Genomic DNA, 12,267 nt, shown 5'->3' on the forward strand with positions numbered 1-12,267 from the left:
TGGGAGGAACGTCCATCAGAAAGAACATTACGGAGAGGTAAGCAAATGTGTTATTTTCTGCGCTAGCCCAAGTTGCTTGCAGCAGAAAATATAGGGGCAATTCCGCTCTGTATGTGTGAAAACAATATTTAGAAAGAGAACCCAAAATTTTCGATGTATTCATTTGAGTATTCACAGTGTACAGAATGTACATTTCTATCTCATAGTGATTTATGCTGTTTATTATTCCAAGATTTAGATAAAGTAATCTGATGCCATCATGCTGAAGTCGACACGTGTTTCAGGAGCTAAAGTTACTTCATCTGGACGTTTTGAAATATGGCATCTTAATTACCAATAGTGGTGAGATAGCGGAGAAGATGAATTTCTTCCCAAGGTGATGAGTAGCGTGGCTGTGCTCCATGACGTCACTTTACCATGATCATACAATATCATTTTATCTGCATAATGGAATTAAGAAAACAGCATAAGGTACTTCTGGATGAAGACATATTTTCTTTACACTGTGAATACTGAAAGGCATGCACAGAATGTTTTGGGTTCTCTCTAAACACAATGTTTCTGTTGGTCGAGATTTACAAAGGACGACATGTAGTTGACGACATTTTTGTTAATGTGTCGGCAGCTAATGAACGTGGAGCCCCTCCTGATTTTTGACAGATAAGCAAAACACTGCTGATAAAACAATGTGCCATTCTTGTAAGCCGATGATGAGAGGCAGGCACTAGACTCTGAGTTCCATATTTTCTACAGCAATTTATTGATTGCGTTCAGACAGAACATAAAGATATGGAAGCGCTCCCCGGGAATCAGGGTTTGAATGGTGGAAGCCTTCATCAGGTAGAAAGTCTGATGGCTTGTCTAGAGCGCTATGCATTGAAGGCAGCCGTCCATGGGCTGGGCAGTTTTCTTGCAGCCAGGAGGGATGGCCGGACATGGGACCCGCTCACATTTGAGCTTATGGTTGCAGCCGCAGGTGCAGGTCAGTCTGCCGTAGTCTTCGAGGTAGGTTGTTCCCAATGGGATGAGGCCGTGGTTTATCAACCGGCACTGCGGGTTACGGAGCACATCACAGGGACATCCGGCATACTCTTTACAGCACCCGCAATACACTTTTTTACAGCTCTCGATTCGAGCTTTACACTGCTTCTCCCTGCATGCTGGTTTGACCATTGCAGAGCCGCCCTCCTGCAGGAAGAAGCAAGACAACCAGAGGCAGAGCCACGGCACGACCACCACTCGAATCATTGCCTGCGAATGACAAGAAGAACACAGCAGAGATGAGACACACTTACAGTTGGCAACACACAATGGTCATATTGCATAGATGGCGCGAGTCGTTGCAGGCTTGGAATTACACTCCCTGCTTCTACATAGCTATGGATATCCTCGTGGTTGCATTAGTAGAGAGAGAGAGAGAAAGAGAAAGAAAGAGAAAGAGAGAATGAGAGAGGAAGGGGGAGAGGGCGAGAGATACATCCCTTTGATAAACCGTGCAGCCACTGCGATAGGAAGCTCTGCAGCCACTGCGATAGGAAGCTCTGCATCCACTGCAATAGGAAGCTCTGCATCCACTGCAATAGGAAGCTCTGCAGCCACTGCAATAGGAAGCTCTGCAGCCACTGCAATAGGAAGCTCTACAGCCACTGCAATAGGTAGCTCTGCAGCCACTGCAATAGGAAGCTCTGCAGCCACTGCAATAGGAAGCGCTGCAGCCACTGCAATAGGAAGCTCTGCATCCACTGCAATATGAAGCTCTGCATCCACTGCCACCATAATCACCAGAGGTTGTGGCCATGGACGTAGGACATGGGGGACATGGGGGACAAATCCCCCCCTCCGCACAATCTTAAGTGGGGGGATACAATGTCATTTATCCCCCCCCCCAGTTTTGTGTCCTGCCCTGGAGTCTGATGTGCCATCATGTGCACTGCTGCGTGCAAACTTCAGACTCTGAGGTTTGCACGCAGCAGGCACAGGCGGCCCGGGGATTCTATCTGAATCCGATTCACAACAGCAGTGGGGGAGGGGGAGGAGAAGAACGCAGGACCCCGAGCAAGAGTTGTTGACAAGAACTCTTGCTCGTGCGTTGCCCTAATACGGCACGTGCCACTGCCTGCCCAGCCCAGCCCTGCCCTGCCCTGTCTGGGAGTGCGCAGCGCACTGCTGCGCAGCTTGTTGCCAGCCTCCTCTCCCCTTGGCCACTAGGGCACTAGGGCAGGCAGGCAGGCACTACGGCAGGCAGGCAGGCAGGCAGGCAGGCACTACGGCAGGCAGGCAGGCAGGCACTACGGCAGGCAGGCAGGCAGGCAGGCACTACGGCAGGCAGGCAGGCAGGCAGGCAGGCACTACGGCAGGCAGGCAGGCAGGCAGGCACTAGGGCAGGCAGGCACTACGGCAGGCAGGCAGGCAGGCACTAGGGCAGGCAGGCACTACGGCAGGCAGGCAGGCAGGCAGGCAGGCAGCGGCACGTGAGTGTGAGCCTGCTCGACGGATGACGGTGATGGACTCGGAAGAGCTACTAACAGCTCCCTCTACCTCTGCATGTCACTGCGCTAAGAACCGTAAGATACGCAAGAAGTAACATCCACTGCGAGCGCCTTCGGAACACAGATCTGAATGGAAACATATTCAGAGCAACGTGATTAGATTTCCCAACAGAATGGTAAAGAAGCACAAATACTGTTCGTTTAATCCAAATTATAATGAGGCCGATACATGAATCCAAGCATCATCGGGAGGATAGCTCAGGGGCAACGTGCTCGCCTTGGAAGCAAGACGACACGGAGCAACACAGGTTCGATCCCCGGTCCGCGCTTAAACCTCTGGGTATAAAGCGCGTTATAGATAACATATATCATTTTATGTTTGATTCTGCGCGTATTTACATACATTAACATATCATATGCTAGGTGCAGTTTATTGCATATATTTATCGCAATGAAAAAACACGAGGCAGCACGTCGTCAAGGCAATTTGTGCATTAGTTTTGCCGTGTGTGGTATAAAAATGGACTTCTCATTCATGTATGATAGATCCCCTGTGATTTATTCATCAAGTTTCGGATTTACACAGACCCAAGTCCGAATACGATGTATTTAAAGTACTATATAGCCTCGCCCTTCACAAGGAAACGGGTATTCCCTCCCATACCTATTCCTTTCTTGGAGTTTTCTTTTATTACTCAGTGACACATTCGAGTCATGCCATGCCTGACCTAGGCTATGGCTACTCGAAAACCTCCCTTGAGTTTCTATATGAAACCGTACATCCCGAGCTGCAGCAGCAAATGTTTGTCATTTTCGGCTTCACTCATCACGTTTTGTCTGTTCTCCGATCCCCAATCCGTGGACATATCAATTAAGTAATCCCTGATGTGCAGGTAGGTTGCCAGGGTTCCCAACGCTGGCCTGTTTTTCCGCTCAGCCCTACAGGGAATCTGCTCACGTATTTCAGACCCCTCACACTAAATGTATCATATTCTGATACATGGGACTGGAGCATTCTACTGATTGCGCTCCGGCTCCACCGCCACCGCTCATGCCAGGAACCAGGAAGGGGGTTTGCTTGATATCTCCCCCTGTTTCCTGGTGCTTATATGAGGGTGAGAGTAGCCAGTCTAATGCGGATGTTTTATTGTATTGGCGTGCTTGTTGTGTGTGTGTGTGTGTGTGTGTGTGTGTGTGTGTTGTAGCGCATGGATGAGCATGTGACTGAGAGACTAAGAGTGCAGTGTGTATGTTGTATGAGCATGCATGTCAGTTTGTGTTTGCATGCGGCCGGGGAGGAGAGGCTCTGACTGGGTGTCCTGGGGAATGTCTCTCGGTCCAGAACTGAAAGCTTAATATGTTGTACTGCCGTTAGTGCAAATCTAACATGTTGAGTGTTATTATGTGGGGAGACTGGCATGTATGGGTGCAGTCATTCGAGACATGTTTGGTCACAGCCAGCATGAAAATGTTTTTACACTGGGAAAGCACTGCCATGTATTGTAAGAAAGGCATCATGAAAATGCATTGGTAAATGCTCCTGTGCAAAGTGAGTGATCTAGCACCTATTGGATGTATTCATGCATTGCCCTAAATAGCCTAATTTAAACTGTGTGGTTTTCCCCAATTTTTCACAGCGATAGTGCTGTGAAATGTACCAATTTAACCCATTATTTTAAAATATTTGTCAGGCGAGAGAGCTTTGTTGTTTGGGGCTCCCACGAAGAGGTGTTGCCAAGATTGTGTAACAAGTGGGGCCTGAAGCTAATGTAGTTAGCCCCACCACAGTGACATTAACATCTGTAAATGCCCACACGGCGCTGCAGGGTGGGCATTTACATATTTTGGGTGGGCCTTGCCAGCTCGGGCCCTACCCTGTCTATGCCTCTGACCCCACAATAGGCTCAGTCGCTTGCACACATTCATGGAAAATGTTTGCACCCCTGGTATTAAAATGGCAATTGTCGACATGTTGATGTTACTTGACTAATCTGTTTAAAGAGTTAAAGGACAAATTCAATATCAAATTTCCAAAGAGGGCAACGTTCTCCTAAGTATTTAAAGATACCGGCGTCCCTTTATAATCCCTTAATGCACTCTGACTGAACTGATTTTCTTTTTCTTAATTTTCTTCTTTCTTTTGTTCATCTCTCTTGTTTTATACAGTGATGACATATGTGATTTAATACATACTGCTATTTTAATTTTGCGAAAAGTCAAGTTCTTTGACTAAAAAACCATAAATAAATAAAAAAGCAAAGCCCCCGACCTGTATTGGCTTTTTCTGGGTTCCCTCCAGCACTCACCTGTCCTGAAGGCTAGAAGGCTGTGAAGGTGAGTTCTTCGGCCCTTTGCCCCTCACCCTCCTTTCTTACTTGCGGAACCATGACGCGACAGTGGTTAATAAGTAAGCAAGTAAGCCTGCAGCCGCCTTCATGATGGCTAGAAATGCTTGTCACACATGAGCAGACGTGGCTGAGCTATTCTACCCATAAGCTTCTTTTCCGCCGAGTGCCGAATAAGTCAAGGAAACCCTCAAAAGACACCAGGAGTGCTTCATGCGCTGCTTTGCCTGAGGTGTGCGTTTGGTGTATGTACACAATACACCCTTTCTCATGGTGTACACATTGTGATGGAGCATGGTTTAGGCAAGGTGGCACAAGCGTCATACGTCAAAACCTATGCAGCAGTTGGCCCACTCCCCAGGAGTGCCCCGCTGGCTACAACCTTGTCGGCAGACTGGAGGTTTGGCCATCCTGGGCCTGGCGACTGGCCATGTCACTCGCTCTCACCAGCAAGCCTGTCCCTAAGGTATGGTGACATGCTTTCTCTGCTAGCGAGGGGCTCTGTGGCTGGGAACAGGAAGACTGGAAATAGGGGCTGGGTGAAACTAGCTGCTGTTTAGCAGTGGAGAGTGTGGGGGTTCGGGGGGCGATTAATAAGAAGAAATGTCATGTTTAGTGGACAATGCACACAGCTGATAGCACTTGAAAAATAGACAAAATGCCCCAGAGAATTTAAATGTGTAAGAACATGCAGGTTCTAATGCGAAGAAACACAAAGACTTGCATCCTTCTATGCTAGAGTACTCGACAAGCTGCACAATCAGTAGAAGGTCTTCTGTCGACATGTGTTTCGCCTTACCTGCAAGGGGCTTCCTCAGGGCTTGCAGTCCTAATCTGTGTGGGCATATACATTCCCACTCAACCAATAAGGGTACCCGGTGGAGACCAGGTAATGACAATTTATTTGTTGGTTTTTTGAGGTGTGAGTTTTATATAACTTCATTACAGCAACCGGGTCTATCCGTACTGTGGACCCTAATCACTTCTTCATAATCATGCATATACAGTCTGTCACAGGATTTCCTGGGACAAAGAATCACACCAAGACCATACATTAGAGTTCAACACCTTTAGTTGGGGATACGTGCAAAAAAGCATCCATGGTACTAGTGGGGCTGCGCCCCACTTTTAAGGTTCGCTGTGGTTAAGAATTTGGACAAATTACCTGCAAAAGCACTGGGCGAATATGTCCCTGCTGAAAATATAATGTCTTAGCACTGCTGGAGTTGAGAACTGTTTCCCAATGTCTGCTCCTATCCTAAATGTATTGCCCTGTAGATGAGAGGCCATCTGAGGTCTCAATTCCATGCACACTCTGACTGCACCCAATGGAGTGTACACTGAAAGATTCTGTCTCACTTTTTTCTATGCTAAAAATGCTCAGCGCTCTGTTTTTTGTTTCTCATTTTATTCAGCAAGCACCATCTGAGGAAGAAGTTTACTGGACTTCGAAAGCTAATGCATCTGGCATCTCACGATAATATTTTCTGCTAGTCCAATGATGGGTGGTAGCACAACTTGGATTTCCTGTGACGTCAAGCATTATGTAAGTGTTAGGCCTGATTTCTGTGGGAGGGGGTTTAAAAACTCCCCATTCTTTTATTTCAGAGGGCCAAGCCACAGGAGACTGGATTGTTCCGGCTTCTTTTCCATGTGCCTCACACATCGTGAAGTGAGCGGATCCCTGGGCTTGCTCTCCAATCAGAAATGTGGCCTTAGCCTGAAACGTCACTTAATGACTACAGGTCCCAGCATGCACCAAAGTGGTCCGATTTTCATAATGTGGGAAAGAGCAACTTGAAATGCGTTCTGCATTATAGGGCTGGAAGAATAATAAGAAACCAGGGTGAAAAGATCGAGGAATATGCAGAAAACATGGGAGCAGACCCTGCACCTAACACTGCAGGGTGTTGGGGTTCCCGGGGGTACCGGGCCTCGTAACTGAAGACCCGCTGTCTCACACACCGCTGGTGCCACACTGCAGATGCTCTAGGATTCTTCATGGTCTGTGTGGACTTGTCACAGGAGGGCTGAGGGTGTAGTCGTGGGTTAGGATTCTTCATGGTCTGTGTGGACTTGTCACAGGAGGGCTGAGGATGTAGTCGTGGGTTAGGATTCTTCATGGTCTGTGTGGACTTGTCACAGTAGGGCTGAGGGTGTAGTCGTGGTCTTGTCACAGTAGGGCTGAGAGTGTAGTCGTGGGTTAGGATTCTTCCTGGTCTGTGTGGACTTGTCACAGTAGGGCTGAGGATGTAGTCCTGGGTTAGGATTCTTCATGGTCTGTGTGCACTTGTCACAGTAGGGCTGAGGATGTAGTCCTGGGTTGGGATTCTTCATGGTCCGTGTGGACTTGTCACAGTAGGGCTGAGGATGTAGTCGTGGGTTAGGATTCTTCCTGGTCCGTGTGGACTTGTCACAGGAGGGCTGAGGATGTAGTCGTGGGTTAGGATTCTTCATGGTCTGTGTGCACTTGTCACAGGAGGGCTGAGGATGTAGTCGTGGGTTGGGATTCTTCCTGGTCTGTGTGGACTTGTCACAGTAGGGCTGAGGATGTAGTCCTGGGTTGGGATTCTTCATGGTCTGTGTGCACTTGTCACAGTAGGGCTGAGGATGTAGTCCTGGGTTGGGATTCTTCATGGTCCGTGTGGACTTGTCACAGTAGGGCTGAGGATGTAGTCGTGGGTTAGGATTCTTCCTGGTCTGTGTGGACTTGTCACAGTAGGGCTGAGGATGTAGTCGTGGGTTAGGATTCTTCATGGTCTGTGTGGACTTGTCACAGTAGGGCTGAGGATGTAGTCGTGGGTTAGGATTCTTCCTGTTCTGTGTGGACTTGTCACAGTAGGGCTGAGGATGTAGTCGTGGGTTAGGATTCTTCATGGTCTGTGTGGACTTGTCACAGTAGGGCTGAGGATGTAGTCGTGGGTTAGGATTCTTCCTGGTCTGTGTGGACTTGTCACAGTAGGGCTGAGGATGTAGTCCTGGGTTAGGATTCTTCATGGTCTGTGTGCACTTGTCACAGTAGGGCTGAGGATGTAGTCCTGGGTTGGGATTCTTCATGGTCCGTGTGGACTTGTCACAGTAGGGCTGAGGATGTAGTCGTGGGTTAGGATTCTTCCTGGTCTGTGTGGACTTGTCACAGGAGGGCTGAGGATGTAGTCGTGGGTTAGGATTCTTCATGGTCTGTGTGCACTTGTCACAGGAGGGCTGAGGATGTAGTCGTGGGTTAGGATTCTTCCTGGTCTGTGTGGACTTGTCACAGTAGGGCTGAGGATGTAGTCCTGGGTTGGGATTCTTCATGGTCTGTGTGCACTTGTCACAGTAGGGCTGAGGATGTAGTCCTGGGTTGGGATTCTTCATGGTCCGTGTGGACTTGTCACAGTAGGGCTGAGGATGTAGTCATGGGTTAGGATTCTTCCTGGTCTGTGTGGACTTGTCACAGTAGGGCTGAGGATGTAGTCGTGGGTTAGGATTCTTCATGGTCTGTGTGGACTTGTCACAGTAGGGCTGAGGATGTAGTCGTGGGTTAGGATTCTTCCTGGTCTGTGTGGACTTGTCACAGTAGGGCTGAGGATGTAGTCGTGAGTTAGGATTCTTCATGGTCTGTGTGGACTTGTCACAGTAGGGCTGAGGATGTAGTCGTGGGTTAGGATTCTTCATGGTCTGTGTGGACTTGTCACAGTAGGGCTGAGGATGTAGTCCTGGGTTAGGATTCTTCATGGTCTGTGTGGACTTGTCACAGTAGGGCTGAGGGTGTAGTCGTGGTCTTGTCACAGTAGGGCTGAGGGTGTAGTCGTGGGTTAGGACTCTTCTTGGTCTGTGTGGTCGTGTCACAGTAGGGCTGAGGTTGTAGTCCTGGGTTAGGATTCTTCCTGGTCTGTGTGGACTTGTCACAGTAGGGATGAGGGTGTAGTCGTGGGTTAGGATTCTTCCTGGTCTGTTTGGACTTGTCACAGGAGGGCTGAGGATGTAGTCGTGGGTTAGGATTCTTCCTGGTCTGTGTGGACTTGTCACAGGAGGGCTGAGGGTGTAGTCGTGGATTAGGATTCTTCATGGTCTGTGTGGACTTGTCACAGGAGGGCTGAGGGTGTAGTCGTGGATTAGGATTCTTCATGGTCTGTGTGGACTTGTCACAGGAGGGCTGAGGATGTAGTCGTGGGTTAGGATTCTTCATGGTCTGTGTGGACTTGTCACAGTAGGGATGAGGGTGTAGTCGTGGGTTAGGATTCTTCCTGGTCTGTTTGGACTTGTCACAGTAGGGCTGAGGATGTAGTCGTGGGTTAGGATTCTTCATGGTCTGTGTGGACTTGTCACAGTAGGGATGAGGGTGTAGTCGTGGGTTAGGATTCTTCCTGGTCTGTTTGGACTTGTCACAGTAGGGCTGAGGATGTAGTCCTGGGTTAGGATTCCTCTTGGTCTGTGTGGACTTGTCACAGTAGGGCTGAGGATGTAGTCGTGGGTTAGGATTCTTCCTGGTCTGTGTGGACTTGTCACAGTAGGGCTGAGGATGTAGTCGTGGGTTAGGATTCTTCTTGGTCTGTGTGGACTTGTCACAGTAGGGCTGAGGATGTAGTCGTGGGTTAGGATTCTTCATGGTCTGTGTGGACTTGTCACAGTAGGGCTGAGGGTGTAGTCGTGGGTTAGGATTCTTCCTGGCCTGTTTGGACTTGTCACAGGAGGGCTGAGGATGTAGTCGTGGGTTAGGATTCTTCCTGGCCTGTGTGGACTTGTCACAGGAGGGCTGAGAATGTAGTCGTGGGTTAGGATTCTTCCTGGTCTGTGTGGACTTGTCACAGTAAGGCTGAGGATGTAGTCGTGGGTTAGGATTCTTCTTGGTCTGTGTGGACTTGTCACAGTAGGGCTGAGGGTGTAGTCGTGGGTTAGGATTCTTCATGGTCTGTGTGGACTTGTCACAGTAGGGCTGAGGGTGTAGTCGTGGGTTAGGATTCTTCATGGTCTGTGTGGACTTGTCACAGTAGGGCTGAGGGTGTAGTCGTGGGTTAGGATTCTTCCTGGTCTGTGTGGACTTGTCACAGTAGGGCTGAGGGTGTAGTCGTGGGTTAGGATTCTTCCTGGTCTGTTTGGACTTGTCACAGGAGGGCTGAGGATGTAGTCGTGGGTTAGGATTCTTCCTGGTCTGTGTGGACTTGTCACAGGAGGGCTGAGGATGTAGTCGTGGGTTAGGATTCTTCCTGGTCTGTGTGGACTTGTCACAGGAGGGCTGAAGATGTAGTCGTGGGTTAGGATTCTTCTTGGTCTGTGTGGACTTGTCACAGGAGGGCTGAGGGTGTAGTCGTGGGTTAGGATTCTTCATGGTCTGTGTGGACTTGTCACAGTAGGGCTGAGGATCTAGTCGTGGGTTAGGATTCTTCTTGGTCTGTGTGGACTTGTCCAGTAGGGCTCTGTGTGGACTTGTCCAGTAGGGCTGAGGGTGTAGTCGTGGGTTAGGATTCTTCATGGTCTGTGTGGACCTGTGACAGTAGGGCTGAGTGTGTAGTCCTGAGTTAGGATTCTTCTTGGTCTCTGTGGACCTGTCACAGTAGGGATGAGTGTGTACTTGTGGGTTAGGATTCTTCCTGGTCTGTGTGGACTTGTCACAGTAGGGATGAGTGTGTAGTCCTGGGTTAGGACTCTTCTTGGTCTGTGTGGACTTGTCACAGTAGGGCTGAGGTTGTAGTCCTGGGTTAGGACTCTTCTTGGTCTGTGTGGACTTGTCACAGGAGGGCTGAGGATGTAGTCGTGGGTTAGGATTCTTCCTGGTCTGTGTGGACTTGTCACAGGAGGGCTGAGGATGTAGTCGTGGGTTAGGATTCTTCATGGTCTGTGTGGACTTGTCACAGGAGGGCTGAGGGTGTAGTCGTGGATTAGGATTCTTCATGGTCTGTGTGGACTTGTCACAGGAGGGCTGAGGGTGTAGTCGTGGATTAGGATTCTTCATGGTCTGTGTGGACTTGTCACAGGAGGGCTGAGGATGTAGTCGTGGGTTAGGATTGTTTCTGGTCTGTGTGGACTTGTCACAGTAGGGCTGAGGATGTAGTCGTGGGTTAGGATTCTTTCTGGTCTGTGTGGACCTGTCACAGTAAGGCTGAGGATGTAGTCGTCGGTTAGGATTCTTCTTGGTCTGTGCGGACTTGTCACAGTAGGGCTGAGGATGTAGTCCTGGGTTAGGATTCCTCTTGGTCTGTGTCGACTTGTCACAGTAGGGCTGAGGATGAAGTGGGTTTGGATTCTTCATGGTCTGTGTGGACTTGTCACAGTAGGGCTGAGGATGTAGTCGTGGGTTAGGATTCTTCTTGGTCTGTGTGGACTTGTCACAGTAGGGCTGAGGATGTAGTCGTGGGTTAGGATTCTTCATGGTCTGTGTGGACTTGTCACAGTAGGGCTGAGGATGTAGTCGTGGGTTAGGATTCTTCATGGTCTGTGTGGACTTGTCACAGTAGGGCTGAGGGTGTAGTCTGGGTTAGGAATCTTCATGGTCTGTGTGGACTTGTCACAGTAGGGCTGAGGATGTAGTCCTGGGTTAGGATTCTTCATGGTCTGTGTGGACTTGTCACAGTAGGGCTGAGGATGTAGTGGGTTTGGATTCTTCATGGTCTGTGTGGACTTGTCACAGTAGGGCTGAGGATGTAGTCGTGGGTTAGGATTCTTCATGGTCTGTGTGGACTTGTCACAGTAGGGCTGAGGATGTAGTCGTGGGTTAGGATTCCTCCTGGTCTGTGTGGACTTGTCACAGTAGGGATGAGGGTGTAGTCGTGGGTTAGGATTCTTCCTGGTCTGTTTGGACTTGTCACAGGAGGGCTGAGGATGTAGTCGTGGGTTAGGATTCTTCCTGGTCTGTGTGGACTTGTCACAGGAGGGCTGAGGGTGTAGTCGTGGATTAGGATTCTTCATGGTCTGTGTGGACTTGTCACAGTAGGGATGAGGGTGTAGTCGTGGGTTAGGATTCTTCCTGGTCTGTTTGGACTTGTCACAGGAGGGCTGAGGATGTAGTCATGGGTTAGGATTCTTCCTGGTCTGTGTGGACTTGTCACAGGAGGGCTGAGGATGTAGTCGTGGGTTAGGATTCTTCCTGGTCTGTGTGGACTTGTCACAGTAGGGCTGAGGATGTAGTCGTGGGTTAGGATTCTTCCTGGTCTGTGTGGACTTGTCACAGTAGGGCTGAGGGTGTAGTCGTGGGTTAGGATTCTTCTTGGTCTGTGTGGACCTGTCACAGTAGGGCTGAATGTGTAGTCCTGGGTTAGGATTCTTCTTGGTCTGTGTGGACTTGTCACAGTAGGGATGAGTGTGTACTTGTGGGTTAGGATTCTTCCTGGTCTGTGTGGACTTGTCACAGTAGGGATGAGTGTGTACTTGTGGGTTAGGATTCTTCCTGGTCTGTGTGGACTTGTCACAGTAGGGCTGAGTGTGTAGTCCTGGGTTCGGATTCTTCATGGTCT

At 49.3% G+C, this 12,267-nt stretch overlaps 1 long non-coding RNA gene across 1 annotated transcript in view; it reads right to left on the reverse strand.

Annotated features, from left to right (window-relative positions):
* Positions 1–736: 736 nt before the first annotated feature.
* The window catches only part of LOC138526494 (uncharacterized), a 49,132-nt gene continuing 37,601 nt past the window's right edge, over positions 737–12,267 (reverse strand). The window contains exon 2 of the long non-coding RNA XR_011283583.1: positions 737–1,251. This is a non-coding gene — a long non-coding RNA (uncharacterized lncRNA). The remainder of the gene's footprint in view (positions 1,252–12,267) is intronic.

The sequence above is a fragment of the Ambystoma mexicanum genome, chromosome 7p (assembly GCF_040938575.1).
Source record: "Ambystoma mexicanum isolate Mex_15411 chromosome 7p, UKY_AmexF1_1, whole genome shotgun sequence".
Lineage (NCBI taxonomy): Eukaryota > Metazoa > Chordata > Amphibia > Caudata > Ambystomatidae > Ambystoma > Ambystoma mexicanum.